Raw genomic sequence first — 8,302 nt, 5'->3', positions numbered from 1 at the left:
AGCTCTCTATCTGTAAGCTGGCCACCGTTGTCACTCTTGTGTTGTTTTTTGCTTTGGGGTCTGGAAAGTAGAGGTGGGTAGGAGTAAAGGGGAGAGAACGCAGGGAGTTCAATACACATAATTCTCCCCTTTAGTCAGGGTCTCTGGACAGCTTGACGAGGAGGACCCTGCTGACACCATTCCCTCTGAGCGTCCAGAGGTGCCCATGGGCGCAATGAGACTATTTTTTTCAACACTCAGAACTGTAATTGCCCAACTCCCCAGGGCAAAGCCTGACCGCCCCCCACCCCACGGCCCAGCCACGGTGAGTAATCAACCCAGCAGCGTGTGCAGGAGGCAGGGAAGGAGGCACATGTGCGCTCACACTCGGGTCTCCTGTTAGTGTGCTTCTTCCCAGCTCTTTCTCTCTTGAAAAAAAAAAAAAAAACACCCATCTTTTTTTAGATTTCACATGTGGGTCCCCCAGGCGTTCCCTGGTCAGGCCTCATCCCTGCGTGTTTCTCCTCTTCTCAGCCCCGTCCCGCTCCCAGGGTAGTGCGTGAGGGGGTTCCCGGCCGCATTCCCTAGATGGTGGACGGTGGCGGGCAGTACCTGGGAGCTGGCGTCTCTCTGCCATGTGTGTCAGTTAATCCAGGCCTGCGACAGGCCCCAGAGGTCTGCATCCGCGTCCCTGGCCTCACGCGGGACCCGCTCTGCACTGGGTCCCCGCAAGCGGGAAGAGGCCCGCTCCCCGCCTCTCCCAGCAGCCTTCTTTCGTTTCCGGGACGTTGGAGCGTGGGGCGGGGCCTAGGCGGGGCGACGTCCAAGCGTGGGGTGGGGCCTCTGCTTAGGACCTGCGCAGAAGGGGAGAGGCAGCACGTGGAAAGGAGAGCTGCTGCAGCATGGAGTTCTGGAGTTTGGAGTTCAGCAGGTGCTAACAGATAACTTTGCTGATGTCCAGGTGTCTGTAGTTGATTGCCCTAATTTGACTAAGGAGCCACTTACCTTTCCCGTAAAAGGTATCTGTGGGAAAACTAGAATTGCAGAAGTAGGAGGTGTGCCTTACTTATTGCCTCTTATAAATAAAAAAAAGTTTATGATCTAAATAAAATCTTAAAAGAAATCCAGCTTCCTGGAGCTTTTGTTTTTGGAGCAGGAGCAGGCCCATTTCAGACTCTTGGATTCAATTCTGAGTTTATGCCAGTTGTTCAAACAGAAGGTGAACACAAACCTCCTGTGAATGGAAGTTACCTTGCTCCTGTTAACTCGGCAGAGGGAGTGTGCCTACTAGAGAAATACAGTGAGAAATATCATGATTTGGGGTGTGCATTACTGTCTAATCTTTTTGCCAGTGAAGGCCAACCTGGAAAGGTCATTGAGGTGAAAGCCAAAAGAAGAACTGGAAAACTTAAGTTTGTGACTTGTATGAGACAGACTTTTTTTTTTTTTTTTTTTTCGGTACGTGGGCCTCTCACTGGTGTGGCCTCTCCCGTTGCGGAGCACAGGCTCCGGACGTGCACGCTCAGCGGCCATGGCTCACGGGCCCAGCCGCTCCACGGCATATGGGATCTTCCTGGACCGGGGCACAAACCCGTGTCCCCTGCATCGGCAGACGGACTCTCAACCACTGCGCCACCAGGGAAGCCCAAGACAGACTCTTGAAAAACATTATTGAGATAAGCCTGTAGGAATGGGAGGTACTTTCGTGATTCAGAAGAGAAAAGTGAAGATTCACATTATGCCAGCAGAATTTTCTTCCTACCCATTGAACTCTGATGAAGACTTGAATAAATGGTTACGTTTTTGAGATGACGCCTCCTTTGGTTTGCCAGTTTTTATCTCCAGAGACCCAGGGTTTGATTTGTGGTTGGAGCACACTCATTGTTTCAGTCATCATGAAGAAGGTGGGCACTACCATTATGACACCACCCCAGAGGCAGTGGAATATCTTGGATACTTCTTACCTGGAGAGTTTCTCTATTGCATTGATCAACCAACAGGGACCCATTCATTTGGGCGAGATTAAATCAACTGATACTCGTTTGACTGATTAACTCATTAATTGATACTAATATAAAGCCTAATAGAAGTGATCTCACTACTTAAGGCCCATTTTTTTTGGCCTTTGAAATGAAAGGTATGTCGACACTGTGCTCTGTATTACTTCACAGATCTATCTGAAAGGGATTATTGGGAACAAAGATACATGATGGAGATGTTCTTCATTCTTTTTATTCTAAAAATCAGTCTTATGTTTATAATTAAATATAAACAGGATTAAGAATCAAGTGATTATTCCTACTAGCTAATAGTAATAATTTACATTTGTATAATAGTATTCAGTTTTTCAAATTAGTCTTACAACTGCTAAGTGGATGTTTCTGGGTATTAGAAAAATCAGTGTTGGAAATGTTCATAGTTGTTAAATCTTTCTACTGAATTTCTGAAATCCATTTTAGAAGTCAAAGTACACTTTTTTCATGGAATAAGGTGGTCAGAGGGAGCAACTTTACTCCTTTTGGTGATGTTGAACCATACTCAGAAGTTTGCAATTTGCCTTTAACAAATATTAGCAACCAGACGGTTAGCCATGATTCCTCCTTTGTTTGGACTGTCAGTTAGAAGCAGTTTCTGCCTTGTTGGTTATTTGCAAGAAGAGAATTGAAAAGAAACAGCATCAAAATACAACCTCGAGGTTAGTATACTCTATAAATGAGACTATTGCTAAATATGACTACTGTCCTTCATGAAATATAAAATTATACCTTTATAATTGTAATGGTTGAAATTTTCTTCAGTGTTTTTCTATAATAATCATTAGCCAAAAACAACTCTCTAATCTTGTAATGCCAACACTGTTCAGATTTAGGAGCTTTTTAGTACTAAGTATATAATAAATTGTCACGAAATATTTTTTGTCTTTGGATGTTAACTATAACATGTCCTGTGAGTATAAATTCCTAAATATTATTTTAAAATAAACACTAGTTTGTACCAAAAGAAATGAATAAAAATTTTACATTCATTAAAAAAAAGTGGTTTTTGTAATTTGCAACAATGTTTTCACCACAAAGGCAGTTTTCTCCAATGTTCCATCTCTTTCCAGAAGCACATTTCAATAGATACAACACAATGTACATCAGTGACAAACTTGCCGGTCAGTCAACTTGTGAATAAAGAGTAACTGTGTGAGGTGATGGCTGTTACCAAAACTTACCACCATGATCATTCCTCAATACATATATATACATATAGCAAATCATTATGCTCTACACCTCAAACTAAGACAATGTTATATGCCAACTATATCTCAGTAAAACTTGGGGGGGGGAACACCGTGATTAAATGTGAATCTCTTTGGAAAGTCCTCCCCTGCCCTGCAGATTTCATCAATGCGTTCCTGCAGCTCCCCTCTGTGTTCCACGACCTAAGCTCCAGCTGGCGAGGAAGCCAGACGTGGGAAGAGACGTCGGGTTGCCGGTGACGAGTCACCTCACCTCACGGCATCACAGACCTCTGGGCGAGCCGTCTCTTGGGGCTTTCTGTGGCGAGGGGCCTTCCTCCCCACCCCACTCTGCTCCTCGGCACTGTGAGGCTCACTCATCACAGAGGTCCACCCCATCGCATCCAGCCCAGGCTTTGGGACCAGGCTGGTTGTATTTTTAACTCCAACTGCTATAAATATGCCCCTTGGAGTGTCCACTTCCTCCCTCCTCCATGGACACCTGTCCCTGGCCAGGCTCAGTCAGCCATCTGACCTGACACAATACGATTTTCGATGACTGCTTTAGGATAATCAAGTTTCACATGTCGATCTTAAGGGGCCTGGGGAAGGGGGGAGGTCAGGAGCTCGGAACAAAACCGGGGGAGAGGCACTGGCTTTGCAAATGTCTTTCTTTCCTGGGTAAGGACCAGGCTCATGGCCTCCCCTGTACTTGACTACAGCCAGCAAGAGGGCCACACGGCATCCCTTAAGATGAAGTGAGCTAAAATCCAACCTTCAAATAACTTTCCACCTACCATGTGAAAATGCCAACTCATCCTATTAAAAGTACTTGACAAGCCTAGAAGCTGGCTCTACTTCCAGCTCACAAAGCCCTTCTCTTTCTTAGTTTTTTTTATTTTCATCAAAGTAATATGTATGCTTGGCTTCAAAAAATAAAATTTGTTTGAACAGTTCCATGTCATAAAAACCCGGCTTCCCAGCAGTATTTTAGCCTTGCTGGTTCTCAGCACCACTCTGGACCGTGGGAGGTAGGTTCTGCCCATCAGCTGACCTCCCACACCTTTGACCTGGAGCCTCGCCTCCTCGTGGCGAGGAGCCTGCTGCTCTCAGCAGGGCAGTGGGCGTCCAGGCAGTGGACGTTTCTGCAGCCCAGTGTGGAACCACCGTAGAAACCCAGCCTCTTCACATCTCCCCGTGATTCCTGGAGCTCCAGCTAGTCCTTAAACTCCTGTCTTCTGAAGAAAAAAGCTAGAGTGGATTCTGTCGTCTCAACGAAGAACTCTGACAATAAAGGATTATAGGTTCCTAATGAAAAACAGCAGCCCCACCCTAAGTCCCACTCCCAGTGGCAACGCTGGAACCATTTTAGTCAATGATTCTGGTACATATTAACTTTAGAGCCAGTGTTTTCACAGGATTTTTCTGAACTTAACGCAACTACCTACTTCTATTTTTTCCTCTTTCATTCTCCAAATATATTTATATGTTAATGATCCACTTTATATTAACTATGTAAATACTGACTGTTGAGTTAAGCCATGTACTTCTCATGTGACTTTTATGTCTTAACTGTTTTCCAGTTGTTTAGTTTTCTGAGCAAAAAAAGATCTATTGTTCTCAGACCTAGGATGAGAATGTTTACGCACTTTGCCCAAGATGCCCCAGAGAACAGATAATAAGGGTGCAATGTGAACGTACTTTGTGTTCTGAAGGGGCTTGCCATCCTTCACGTATGCAAATTTACAAAATACACCCCCAAATTTCGTAAGGTCAGCAGTGATACACAGGAGACAAAATCCAGAACTGAATTCTGTTCCAACAAGATGATGGCAGCCAAGCCAACACCACAGACTCTCAACATCCATTGATTTACAACTATTCTCAAAAGGTTATAGGACTTCCCGGGTGGCGCAGTGGTTAAGAATCCGCCTGCCAATGCAGGGAACACGGGTTTGAGCCCGGGTACAGGAAGATCCCACATGTCGCAGAGCAACTGAGCCCATGAGCCACAACTACTGAGCCTGCGCTCTAGAGCCTGGGAGCCACAACTACTGAGCCCACGTGCCGCAACTACTGAAGCCTGCGTGCCTAGAGCCCGTGCTCCGCAACAAGAGAAGCCACTGCAATGAGAAGCCCGCACACCGCAACGAAGAGTAACCCCAGCTCGCCGCAACCAGAGAAAGCCCGCATGCAGCAACGAAGACCCAATGCAGCCAAAAAAAAAAAAAAAAGATTATAAAAGTCAATGACATGGAATAATGCAGTTTTGCTAAGCCTCCATTTCTTTCATTTTCTCTTAGGCTTCAAATATTTATTTGTATGGATGGATCAATCGATTTTAAAATTTTCTTGCTTTTTAAGAATTACCAAGGTAATAAATTGGCCCTGGATCAAAGTTGAATAATCCACAAACAAATAGAGTTAAAGGTGTGTCTTCTTAACTCCCTCCCCACCCTGCTCCCCACCCTCTATAGGAGGGTGTTCCCTTCCAGACTCCCCTGAGTGGGAGGCGTGAGGCAGGTGGTCACCCGACCAGAGGCTGTGAATAATCAGCTCTGCTGTGAGGGAACCCAAGTGCAGAGTTTTGCTCTGCCCTATAGTAGCTGAATGACATTGGACAAGCTCCTTGGGCTCTGAGCTCTGGCCACCCCTCTCCAGCACACAGACAGCAATGTGTGCCTCATAGGCTCGTGCGGGTGCATCTCACCCAGTGTGGACCCAGAACCTTGGGACTCCCAGGGACCCCACCTTGCTGACCTCCCAGCAGCTGAAACTCAGCGCATTCTTATTGTTCCAACTCATCAGGGATAGAAACTTTAGCCTGTGTATATATAGTACTTAAATCGTTTTTCTCGTTTTTAAGTAAACTTAAATCGATTAGTAGCTTTGTCGAAAATAGCCCTTAAAAAAGCCAAATGCTATGTGTCAGTGGTGGAAGATTTTTTTTTAAATTAAGAAAGTGATGGTCCTCAACCAAGAAATTCAAAATTGGGGGTAAACTAAGGAGTGAAATTTTAGCTACGGTGTTGCCTTGGAACAAGGATGTGGACAGATGCCTCCTGCTGTGCTGTATAAACAAAAATGAATGAGGACGGCATTTGTAGAACTCTCCTCAGCAGAGGCTCTAAGGGGTGCAGAATCGTGCAGGTGAAAAATATTCCTGAAAAATCAGAGCTCTGATTGCCTTGGGGTCAGGGGCGAGGACTGTCCCGGAAACCACGAGAAACCAGATGGAAGTAGGCATGGCTGGGAGTCACAGAAAACACCTCCTTAGCCAAAACGTGTACAGATGATTAAAAAAAACTCCAAAATATCCCATGAAAAACCTTTCTGTTGCCCAAGGAAAGTGCCAGAGAAGAAGGGGACCTTGAGAGGCTGGACTGAGGGTGGTGCAGAGGCCGAGGAGTGAGGACACTGCTCTGAGCATCTGCGTCACTGCCGGGGCTGCGCCCGCAGGGTCCGAGGTCCACTCCGCCCGTGGAGCACCCCCAGGTGCTGAGGGGCTCGGTTCCCCTCATCCCGCCCCAGATAGAGGTGTCCTCTCTCACTTGTGACCTCGAGTGCCCCATCCCGTGTCCCCCACCTTTCTCTGTGTTTACTCTCAGAAAAGGGTACAACGAATTCATTTACACTCGTGTGTGTGACAAGACAGTCACCTGCACTTAGCAAAGCTGGCACACTTGTCACTGTTACCTACCCAAATTCAGATTTTTGGTGTCAACTTTTCCATTAGCAACTAGCAGTTTGTGTTAAAATACACGTCATGGGCAGCATCTGGTGACAGGACACAGGGAGAGGACCAAGTGAAGGGGGAGGGTTGGAGTGATGGGTCTGCAGGCCAAGGAACACTGAGGATGGCCAGCAACCACCAGAATCCGGGAAGGCCTCCCAGCTGGTGTCAGAGGAAACCCGGCCCTTCTGGCACCCGGAGTTGGACTTCCAGCCTCCAGAACCAAGAGACAATACACGGTGTGGTACCTCATTCAGCAGCCCTAGCAGCCAGCACAGATGTGGTATTTCATGGCCTCTGGCTAACACGATGTGGAGTGTCCTGTTAGGCCTCACTAACCCACAAGCAGCATCTTGCACGCCATGTGCTGACCAGCAGGGCTTGATGGCCCCTTTCACATGGCCTCTCATTGGAAGGAAGGTCAGGGCCATGCCAGAAAGCAGTCCAAGTCACAATTGTGCAGAAAGTCACAATTGGGTATAGGTCTCTGGGAGCTAGCAGGGCATCTGGCATCATGAAGTGGCTCAGAAGTGAGTTTGAATCCTATTTTCTCAGGTGACACAGTTCCCTCTGAGGACTCCGGCCCAGACTCTACTGGCGATTCACCTACTGGACCAGAATGAAACAGCAGGAAAGGCACCCCAGTCACCCACTGCCCCACAGCAGATGGTGTTGGGTGGAATTCAGCAAGGATACACGTCTACACCCGCCTCTGGAATCCAATCACATCTTCAGATACAGGGTCTCAGTGGAACTCGGGCCTCTGGACTGATAGCATTTCTACTAGATTCCTCTCCCGAGCTGGATCCTCACACCAAGGCAATGGGTGGATCTGTCTAAAGAGGACAGAACAAATCTGGGGAGAGCCTGAGTCATGGCAACCAGGAGAGCAGATCCCATCCTGGACGTGGATCCCAGGCAGGGGGAGGAGAAGTGCTCAGGAGGGCGTGGGGACCAAGCAAGCACGCTGGGCCCGGCCCATTTGGGTTCTGAGCCTGTGGCCTAGGGCGGAGGGCTGCTTTATTTATTTATTTATTTTCACATCTTTATTGGAGTATAATTGCTTTACAATGGTGTGTTAGTTTCTGCTGTACAACAAAGTGAATCAGCTATACGTACACATATATCCATCCCCATATCCCCTCCCTCTTGAGCCTCCCTCCCACCTGGAGGGCTGCTTTTAAGAATAGGACCAGCCTGTGAACAAGAGGCCTCTTGTTTCCCCTGTGGAGCTAAGGAGGATTCGTCTGTGTCCTTCACAGGCAAGCTTGTCAGATAGGATACAGGACACCCAGTTAAGTCTGAATTTCAGATCAACAATGAGTAATTTTTAGTATAAGTATGCAAATATTACATGGGACATCCTT

General features: G+C 47.0%; 1 pseudogene across 1 annotated transcript; it reads left to right on the top strand.

Moving 5' to 3' along the window:
• The first annotated feature begins 1,176 nt into the window (after positions 1 to 1,176).
• Positions 1,177 to 2,005, top strand: LOC309818639 (ester hydrolase C11orf54 homolog; annotated as a pseudogene). The gene is made up of 2 exons: positions 1,177 to 1,413; positions 1,634 to 2,005. The product of its transcript is annotated as an ester hydrolase C11orf54 homolog (transcript).
• The last annotated feature ends 6,297 nt before the right edge of the window (positions 2,006 to 8,302 follow it).

Source organism: Grampus griseus, assembly GCF_964374135.1.
Source record: "Grampus griseus genome assembly, chromosome: 2".
Taxonomy (NCBI): Eukaryota; Metazoa; Chordata; class Mammalia; order Artiodactyla; family Delphinidae; genus Grampus; species Grampus griseus.
The sequence above is the reverse complement of the archived record's forward strand: the minus strand, read 5'-3'. Positions and strand labels throughout refer to the sequence as shown.